Source organism: Oncorhynchus keta, chromosome 3, assembly GCF_023373465.1.
Source record: "Oncorhynchus keta strain PuntledgeMale-10-30-2019 chromosome 3, Oket_V2, whole genome shotgun sequence".
In the NCBI taxonomy this organism is placed as follows: Eukaryota; Metazoa; Chordata; class Actinopteri; order Salmoniformes; family Salmonidae; genus Oncorhynchus; species Oncorhynchus keta.
In genome coordinates this window covers 23,694,395-23,705,671 of record NC_068423.1, presented here as the reverse complement: position 1 = coordinate 23,705,671, position 11,277 = coordinate 23,694,395, and the positions used below count along the sequence as shown (strand labels likewise).

The 11,277-nt window shown below is 42.1% G+C and overlaps 1 long non-coding RNA gene across 1 annotated transcript; it reads left to right on the top strand.

Annotated features, from left to right (window-relative positions):
* The first annotated feature begins 980 nt into the window (after positions 1-980).
* Positions 981-10,766, top strand: LOC118368747 (uncharacterized). Its single transcript, XR_004822411.2, has 2 exons — positions 981-1,743; positions 9,976-10,766. It is a non-coding gene; the product is annotated as an uncharacterized LOC118368747 (long non-coding RNA).
* Positions 10,767-11,277: the final 511 nt, after the last annotated feature.

The window sequence follows — 11,277 nt, the reverse complement described above, 5'->3', positions numbered from 1 at the left end:
ATCAGTTGGACTAATTATGGTCCCACTATAAACAAACCCTTTTATAAGAGCTTTATAGTGGCATTAAGCAGGTGTTTACTGTTGGGCGGGACTGACTCTGACTGATTAGTTTTGAGTTGATGTGGCCAGAAACTGGTGTGGTTGATGGGTATCACAGAACAAGTTCTGGGAGAGACTGCTCTATAGTTTCTGCTCAACTTGTTGCTCCATGGTTCTCGACAGAGAATTAGTATTTTATTTTTTTAACCTTTTTTTAATTAGGCAAGTCAGTTAAAGAACAACTTCTAGAAATCTAGACTATGCAGAGGCCAATTCTCCAGGAGGAGGGCTGGCCAACCTCACTCTTACCAATTAAAACAAGCAATCATAGTGTCTAAAATACGAGGATCATATTCAACCTTTGATTATCCCACCCCAGCCTGTGTGATGGATAGATTGTGTGATGGATAACCTGTGTGATGGATAGCCTGTGTGATGGGTAGATTGTGTGATGGGTAGATTGTGTGATGGATAACCTGTGTGATGGGTAGATTGTGTGATGGGTAGATTGTGTGATGGATAACCTGTGTGATGGATAGCCTGTGTGATGGGTAGCCTGTGTGATGGATAGCCTGTGTGATGGATAGCCTGTGTGATGGGTAGCCTGTGTGATGGGTAGCCTGTGTGATGGGTAGCCTGTGTGATGGGTAGCCATTGTCCGATCATCTCAAAACTAAAGAATAAACTGCCAGATGGATGCTTCCCCCAGAACTAGCATGAGTTTCTGAGCCACTTCTCAGGTTCAACAAACAGAACAGGTGGGACAACCTGATTGGGTGTGGGGGAATGCTAAAATGCAGCACTTTATGTAACACATTTTGAATGTATTTGCTTGTTTCGATACAAGCCTACCTGTTTTACATATGACCAACCGCCTGTCATTTGGGTTACACTTAGACACTGATCTAACATCAGTTTTGCGTTTCTCCCCCAAATGATAAAGGCTCTAAATTTGGACTCAGATCTGTGCAAACCCTCTAGTTTGAACCCTCTCGTTTACATTGACGTCACAGGAAGGCGGCTCTCTGGCGGCTCTCTGCGCGCACAGGTGTTCACCACAGGTGGATGGTGAGGAAATGTGCGTCCTGTAAAACGAGTTCAGCTCTTCCCTGCCGTTATTTGAGCTCAATCACTCATACAGCTTAGGTATGGCGCACAACTGCGTGGGGAACTGTGCGCCGTTATTTTTCCTAGCCATCGCTTTTGACGTCTGCGGTTTGATAGTTATTTTAGTTGGTATTTTCGCCGATCTAAAGTTGGACGGTCACTTCTACGGTGATTTCCTAATCTACACGGGTGCACTCATCATTTTCCTCAGTCTGGCTTGGTGGATTTTGTGGTACACGGGCAACATAATGGTTTACTCCGAGGACTTTGATAAAAGCACCCTGGACAATTTTGCGCACTGGGCAAGAAAGTTGTCAGAAAGGCTCTCGAAGAGCAAGATTAAAACTCTGGAAGCTGGGGAGAAGTGCAAGTGGAATGGAAAGGAATCAGTGAACGGAACGGTTCCTGATCAAACTCTATCGCGAATTACGTGTGAACACAGCAGCAGCCTGACGGGACACGACAATCTAGGATATGACCGACGTTTTGACCACCAGCCTACAGAGAAAACGGTGGAGTTGGGGATTCTGAATGATTCTGAGGTGTTGCAGAGCATTATGGATGGAAAAGTGGTTAGGCTTCTCTGACACACAGTTGGTAGGTGATTATCCAAAACAATAACAACTCATTACCTGTGGCTCTTTCTAGGTCAGCACAAAAAAAACTGAACTCATTAGGGGCAGCAGTTGCTCGTGGGTTTATATGTACCCACATCCATATTTTGCCATGGGATGTAGAGAAAATGTTGCAATTTTATAACGAATTTCCTGCAATAACACATTTGGCCATAGGCTATAGATAAATGTTTTCCGTTTTTAATATTATATCTGAGTGAGAATAACAAAACCAATGCAGGCACCACAGTAGGTAATTCGACCAGGATAATACATTTAGATAGCTGATTTAGCAATCTAACAAATCTTCACATACATGGGCTAATTGAACGACTATCGGTGACTACCATAAGAAGATAAACTGCCGATACACAACCACGTTTAGAAATGGCACCTTGTGTTTTCTACTGTTCTAAATCGCAACAGTAATTTGAGACCCCGACTGCGTTTCATAAAAATGATAAATGACTTTATTTTTGGGCAGGGTTAATCCGAGGGCCTTCAGAAGGGGCGCCAGTGGCCTAACCTTGATCTAGCTGAGTTTTTTTGGCTCATTCTATTGTTAGATTCAGCCTGATGTTCTGGGATCAATTTCTTTATAAAATACATATTACATGAAAATATAAGATTCACCCACTCAAGGTAAACATAATTTCATTATTTTTTTTGCTCAATTTCTAACTAGCCTGCATTTGACACCAAAACAGGAGCCAAGCCTCATTTGTAGTTGTTTGAACTGTACATAAATCCATTTCATTTCCCTGGTTAGGAACTCTATCCTCCCAAAGAGTTTAATGTTGCAACTCTTACACAATCCCATTTCTTAGGCTATTCCTGCAGCTATCTTCCCACTCAATACAACAGCAAGGCTAATGTCCGTTTTGGCAACATGTACTGTAGACTGTGTCAACATTCCCTCGGCTCTCTTGCCTTGAAGAAATGACTAAACACCAGTAGGTTACAACCAGGTTGTCACATCTAATGATCCATTGGGATAGAACACGGTGACGTGAAGAAGAGGGTAAAACAACATTGCAATGCTGACTCATTGCTGTCGTGCCACTCCTTAGAATAGAATAAATCAAACGGGTATCAAAAGAGATGCGTGTCCATGAGGCAGTGCATATGACGACACTCCTCGCTCGTCTTGGGGACTATGCAACGTCACATCTAATTGATGCAATACACAGTGCATTCTGGAAAGTATTCAGACCCCTTTCCACATTTTGCTACATTGCAGCCTTATTCTAAAATGTATTAAATCAACAACAAAAGAATTGCCTCCTAAATCTGAACACATACCCCATAATGACAAAGCAAAAACAGCTTTTTAGAAATTTGTGCACATTAAAGTTTTAAACCGATATCACAATTGCATAAGTATTCAGACCCTTTAATCAGTAATTTATTGAAGCGCCTTTGGCAGCAATTAGTCTTAAGTCTTCTTGGGTATGACGCTACAAGTTTGGCACATCTGTAATTTGGGGAGTTCCTCCCATTATTCTCTGCAGATCCTTTCAAGCTCCGTCAGGTCGGATGGGGAGCGTCGCTGCACAGCTATTTTCAGGTCTCTCCAGAGATGTTCGCTCGGGTTCAAGTCTGGGCTCTGACTGGGCCACTCAAGGACATTGAGGCTTGTCCCGAAGCCACTCCTGCGGAGTCTTGGCTGTGTGCTTAGGGTCGTTGTCCTGTTGGAAGGTGAACCTTCGCCCCAGTCTGAGGTCCTGAGTGCTCTAGAGCAGTTTTTTTAAATCAAGGATCTCTCTGTACTTTGCTCCGTTCATCTTTGTCTCGATCCTGACAAGTCTGCCAGTCCCTTCCGCTGAAAAACATCCTCACAGCATGTTGCTGCCACCACCATGCTTCACCATAGGGATGGTGCCAGGTTTCCTCCAGACCTGAGACTTGGCATTCAGGCCACAGAGTTCAATCTTGGTTTCAGACTCTCGTTTCTCATGGTCTGAGATTCTTTAGATGCCTTTTGGCAAACTCCAAGCGGGCTGTCATGTGCCTTTTACTGAGGAGTGGCTTCTGTCTGGCCACTCTACCGTAAAGGCCTGATTGGTGGAGTGCTGCAGTGATGGTTGTCCTTCTGGAAGGTTCTCCCATCTCCACTTGAGGAACTCTGGAGCTCAGTCAGAGTGATCATCGGGTTCTTTGTCACCTCCCTGACCAAGGCCCTTCTCCCCCGATTGCTCAGTTTGGCCGGGTGGCCAGCTCTAGGAAAAGTATCGGTGGTTCTAAACTTGTTCCATTTAAGAATGATAAAGGCCACTGTGTTCTTGTGGACCTTCAATGCTGCAGAAATGTTTTGGTACACTTCACCAGATCTGTGGCTCGACACAATCCTGTCTCGGGGCTCTACGGACAATTCCTTTGACCTCATGGCTTGGTTTTTGCTCTGACCATGCAGTGTCAACTGTGGGACCTTATATAGACAGGTGTGTGCCTTTCCAAATCATGTCCAATCAATTGAATTTACCACAGGTGGACTCAAGTTGTAGAAACATCTGAAGAATGATCAATGGAAACAGAATGCACCTGAGCTCAATTTCAAGTCCCATAGCAGGATCTGAATATTTATGTAAATAAGATATTTGTTTTTTATTTTTAATAAATTTGCTAACATTTCTAAACCTGTTTTCGCTTTGTCATTATGGGGTATTGTGTTTTTAGATTAATCAATTTTAGAATAAGGCTGTAATGTACCATAACAACATGTAGAGAAAGTCAAGGGGTCTGAATACTTTCCAAATGCACTGTACACAACCAGTGCTATAAAGCCTAGACCTTCAGAATAGATGCCCTTCACAGTAGCCAAGTGAACTCAAACGTCAACGGCATAGCTTTTGAAAGCTTGTGTTTAACCCTTAGCCTACAATGGTCCCCATGGAAATATAATGAACATAATAACAAAACCTCTCCAAAATCCATCTGTTCAAGGAATAGACATTTCTACACGGGTAGGAATAGAGATTTCTACACGGGTAGGAATAGAGATTTCTACACTGGTAGGAATAGAGATTTCTACACGGGTAGGAATAGAGATTTCTACACGGGTAGGAATAGACATTTCTACACGGGTAGGAATAACATTTCTAGGGTAGGAATAGATTTCTACACGGGTAGGAATAGAGATTTCTACACGGGTAGGAATAGACATTTCTACACGGGTAGGAATAGAGATATCTACACGGGTAGGAATAGAGATTTCTACACGGGTAGGAATAGAGATTTCTACACGGGTGGGAATAGACATTTCTACACGGGTGGGAATAGACATTTCTACACGGGTGGGAATAGACATTTCTACACGGGTGGGAATAGAGATTTCTACACGGGTAGGAATAGAGATTTCTACACGGGTAGGAATAGAGATTTCTACACGGGTAGGAATAGAGATTTCTACACGGGTAGGAATAGACATTTCTACACGGGTAGGAATAGACATTTCTACACGGGTAGGAATAGACATTTCTACACGGGTAGGAATAGACATTTCTACACGGGTGGGAATAGACATTTCTACACGGGTAGGAATAGACATTTCTACACGGGTGGGAATAGACATTTCTACACGGGTGGGAATAGACATTTCTACACGGGTGGGAATAGACATTTCTACACGGGTGGGAATAGACATTTCTACACGGGTGGGAATAGACATTTCTACACGGGTGGGAATAGACATTTCTACACGGGTAGGAATAGACATTTCTACTGCGTCTCCATCCACCTCATCCGCCGATATCGCCCTTCAGCATCTGGGGTGAAAGGTGGCAGAGTTAGAGTGGTGTTTGTCAGACCTTGAGACATTCCGAAAAATCGGTCTTCTCACAAAAATGTCTGTAGTCTACAAATTAAACTCTATCTTAACAGCTGAGACTCTCACGGACACGATGGTGTTATCCGTTTTGTCCTGGGACGCCCACCGACTCATCAGAAGATCCCTGGTACTAGTTTTAAAAACAAATGTAAGTATATATGGAGATAGTTTAGTGCCTAAATATTAGGGGATAAATACATGTCAACAAAACAATTGTCATAGCTTCCTGGTCTTTCTTATCTCATACAAGACAGACACTTCAGAACAAACTTCCTTTGTTCCATGTAGTGAATCTTGAAAATGTTATTCATTGCGTTTCTATTGGCTAATAGCAGTAATGCCAAATTCAATGTTTCATCCAATATTTTTTTGATACCTTAAATTGTCTTAAAATTCCAAATCAAATAGCTGAATGATCCTTGGTATGACCATCTTAGCTTTAAAAATAATAATAATAATTAACCTTTTATTTATACAGGTTTTTCTCATTGAGATAATATCTCTTTTCCAAGAGAGACCTGGTCCAATAGCAGCAGGGGGAACAAAGTTTCAGACTAAACAACTTACATACACTAACACAACATTAAACAAAACTATAAACACACATACAGTACAACAATTACATATTATATTAAAAACACAAACATCTTGACTAAAAACAGCTGGCCTAAAAAAACTATTACACTCTTCTATGATCTATACATCGATTAAGTGTTTAAACTCCGCCAACAAAACTAGATCATCACATTTTAAAATGTTTTAAAATGTTCAGGAGAGAATTCCTGGACCACGGTGCTAAGTAACTTAAACTATTTCTACCATGACCTGTTCTAATTTTTGGTACTATTAGAAGCAAATCAGAATGGGACCGTAATTGATATTTATTAACTGACCTGACTAAAAAATAACAGAGTTAAACTGGCATTTTACCCAATATGGCCTTATAAATCAGTGTATACCAGTGTTTGAGCCTACGCAAGGTCAATGACGACCAGCCAACAGCGCTGTAGAGTAGATCCTCTTCATCCATATTCAGGATATTTCCATTTTACCTTCATTTAACCTTTATTTAACCATTATTTAATCTTTATTTAACTTGGCAAATCGGTAAAGAACAAATTCTTATTTTACAATGACGGCCTAGGAACAGTGGGTTAACTGCCTTGTTCAGGTGCAGAACGCCACATTTTTACTTTGTCAGCTCAGCGATTTGATCTAGCAACCTTTCGGTTACTGGCCCAACGCTCTAACCACTAGGTTCCCTGCCGCCCCAACTTGTTTTACAGGGTCAGCCATATTAGTACAGTGCCCCTGGAGGAAATTAGGGTTACGTGCCTTGCTCAATGGCACATTGACAGATGTTTCACCTTGTCGGCTCGTGTATTCGAGCCAGCGACCTTTCAATTACTGGCCAAGCGCTCTAGCCACCTGCCGCCCTGCAAATATGTTGTCCAATGTGAGCTGTACGGTGCAAGAAGTGGATCTAATATTTTTCGGAATATTCTGTTTTCTTGGAGTACCACCTGCAACTGGACAGAGAAGTTTATAAGACAACGGTGTCTTCCCAAATCGAGAGCGAATGAAGTACTACCAAGTAAACGTTGGAAGAAAATTAGCTAAACAGAAACATATCAATGGCTAAGTAAATTAAATGAATTAGCTAATGATAGTCGTTTTATTTAGTATTGGCTAACCTCACAGAATCCGCCATGGCCCAGGCCCTGATTGCACACTTCACTTTGCTCATGAATATCTGTCATAATTAATATTCTTTCTCTACTGGCTGCTACAGTCAAAAGAGCCTGTGGCCTTTGGCAGGTTTTAATGAATAAGTCTGGCCATTCCTATTCAGCATCACGACTCTTCATGTATAGGCTTGTTTACCCACTAGTTTAAAGCAGTGCTTCTAACAAGGGTGGCAGGCGGGTTGTTCAGGCTGAGGTCCAGACCCCCTTGGAACGTAGCCTGCAATGCATCTTAATGGGCTTCAGTCCAGACCCCCTTGGGATGCTGTCTGCAATGCATCTTAATGGGCTTTAGTGCTGCTATTGATTCTATTGGATGGAGTTGGCTAGTCCTTAAGTCACCTGTAGCAGTTTTATTTCACTGGGTATAATAGGGGATTGATTTTAGAGTAAAAACGACGATAAGCCAAGGGACTTTTTGAGATGGATTCAAGTCTTTATTGTCGTCTTTCTGGGCATTTCAACTGAATTGCAGGGAACAGCCAGAACAGGGAAAACATTCATTTAAAAGTACCACTCCCATACAGGCCATGAACTGGTGATTGTCACATGATTCCGTACAAGTGGCAATTGTTGACCCAAGCTTTTAACTTGTGAACGTGAGCTGTTTTTCTCATTCCGCCAGTACACACACAGGCCACCACCAAGGCACAACGCGGCTATTGTACGAGCCACCTGTTGCACCCCAGTTATGACTAATAGCTTGACTTTATTGATAATGTTTGGCAGCAAATGACAAGTGCAAATAATGGCTGTGGAGAACATAAGAGCGCTGATATTTTAAGCAAACATTTTTCTCAGTGTACGTTCAGTGATTCCAGACAGTATTGAACAATATCAACCAATATGTAATGTTTGCCAATGGGCCTATTAGTTGGTCCCATGTTTCATGAACTGAAATATAAGATCCCAGAAATATTCCATTTGCACAAAAAGCTTATTTCGCTCAGATTTTCTGCACAAATTTGTTTATATCCCTGTTATAGAGCATTTCTCCTTTGCCAAGATATGCCACACCTGTCAGGTGGATGGATTGTCAAGTGGCTGATTAAACAGCGTGATCATTACACAGGTGCACCTTGTACTTGGGACTTAAAGGACACTTTAAAATGTGTTATTTTGTCACACAACACAATGCCATATGTCTCAAGTTTTGAGGGAGCGTGCAATTGGCACGTTGACTGCAGGAATGTCCACCAGAGCTGTTGTCAGAAAATTGAATGTTAATTTCTCTACCATAAGCCACTTGCAACGTCATTTTAGAGAATTTTGCAGGCCAGCCCAGGACCTCCACATCCAGCTTCTCTCTCCTGCGGGATCATCTGAGATCAGCCAACTGGACAGCTGATGAAACTGTTGGTTTGTGCAACTGAAGAATTTCAGCACAAACTGTCTCAGGGAAGCTCATCTGCGTGCTCATTGTCCTCACCAGGGTCTTGATCTGACTGCAGTTCGGTGTCGTAACCAACTTCAGTGGGCAAATGCTCACTTTCAATGGCCACTGGCACGCTGGAGAAGTGTGCTCTTCACAGATTAATCCCAGTTTCAACTGTGCCGGGCTGATGGCAGACAGTGCGGGGACGGTGGAGTTATGGTATGGGCAGGCATAAGCTACGGACAATGAACACAATTGCATTTTATCGATGGCAATTTGAAAGCACAGAGATACAGTGACAAGATCCTGAGGCCCATCGTTGTGCCATTCATCCGCCTCCATCACCTCATGTTTCAGCATGATAATGCACAGCCCCATGTCGCAAGGATGTGTACACAATTCCTGGAAGCTGAAAATGTCCCAGTTGTTCCATGGCCTGTATACTCACCAGACATGTCACCCATTTGAGCATGTTTGGGATGCTCCGGATCGACGTGTACGACAGCGTGTTCCAGTTCCCGCCAATATCCAGCAACTTCTCACAGCCATTGAAGAGGAAATGAGACAACATTCCGCAGGTCACAATCAACAGCCTGATCTGCTCTTTGCGAAGGAGATGTGTCACACTGCATGAGGCAAATGCTGGTCACACCAGAAACGGACTGGTTTTCTGATCCATGCCCTTATATTTAAAAAACAAATGTATCTTTGACCAACATGCATAGCTGTATTCCCAGTCATGTGAAATACATAGATTAGGGCCTAATGATTTCAATTATCTGATTTCCTTATATGAACTGTAATTCAGTAAAATCTTTGAAATGGTTGCGTTTTTAAATTTATTTCCGTGTACTTGACAGTCTGTATCATTCATTGTCCTGTGCATGTGTCCAGTGAGATTGTATTGAAATGTTCTCATGCGATCCTCTGAGTCATTTAGACAGAAAAGAACAGTGAGTCCTGTTGCCTCATCACTTTTTGAGGCATTCTATAGCGTTACATACAGTAGCTTTAGGATACAGGTCATGTAGACACATACTATTGCTTCATCGCGTTTAGGAACATGTAGACACTCCTACCATCTCTCATCTGTCCATGTGACATAACATGGTGACTGAAACATTTGAATCAATAAATCTTTATTGTCCCAGAAGGGACGTTGCGAAATAACACAGTGCTAGGAAATAAAGGTGACTAAAACCATTTTCTTTCAGATGTTTTAGTCTTCTTGGTATTCTCATTCTCACTCACTCTTTTCCTCTGTTGCAGGTGATCTCTGGTTCTCCGGTTTTGAAGAACGTATGCCTCACTCCTCCCCAAGAGCTGCTTTTTAAATCCATACACACTGTAAACCTTTTCGCCTATATGAACTAAAGACACTTTAAATATAGAAGACTACTTTCATTCAGGGAGAGGCCCCGCGCTGAATCAATCTCCGGGCCCTGCACAAAGGATAGAAATGTCTGTGAATTTTACTTGTAAATGGATAAATAACTAGATTATTTTATGTCCTGAATTTTACATGGTCTGTTTTGAAGATGTTTTTTTAGAAAATAATAACGCCATTTCTCTGGGTTCTTAATCAGACATCTGTGACTAGATAGCTCACACAACAACAAAGATATTGGATTCCACTTCTGCTAGAAGTAGGTGTTATTCAGACAAATTGAGGTTCCAGAAAGAGAGAATTAATTAGATAATTATAATATTCAAAATCCATTTTTGAGGGACATCAACAAATCAAAACCACTTCCAAAGCTCAGATCCTTTATTTGTGTTTGTGTTTGTGTCTGGTTAGGTATGTAGCATTGATCTGCTATCTGACTGGTCTGTGTGTTGATTGCACTACGCTGTCTGTCTGCCACTGGTTATACTGATGACATATTCCCTACACACACACGCACACACACACTGAGACGGTATAGAATGTATCATGTAGAACAGATAAGATTGTCTGTTCTATTCATTATATTTCTATATGCAACATCCTGAACCTATCTCCACTCCAGAAACTGCCTTGTCACCTGTAGAAAATAAATAAATACATCTTTACAAACATTCTCATGCCTCTACCGAACATGAACACTCCCCAACATTTAAATCCACCTGTAAGGGTCTAGGATAAACACCTGATGTGGTTATGTTAAGGACAGATGTCCAAAACCCCACGGTAAGGAGATAGAACGTTTCACCTCTTGTCATGTCATCATTAGTGAGACATAAACACGTCTCCCCTTGACTGCAGTCCTGCTATAGGAACTATGTGATGTTTGATGGCTCCAGCTCATTGGAATGTACCAGGGTCTTTAAAACGCATCCTCTTCCTTGCTTCCTCTTTATTCAGTCTGAAGCACTGTAGTGTATGGTAGATTACCTGAACAACCTACACTCAGCACCTGTACCTACACTCAGAACCTGTACCTACACTCAGAACCTGTACCTACACTCAGCACCTGTACCAACACTCAGCACCTCTACCTACACTCAGCACCTGTACAGACACTCAGCACCTCTACCTACACTCAGCACCTGTACAGACACTCAGCACCTCTACCTACACTCAGCACCTGT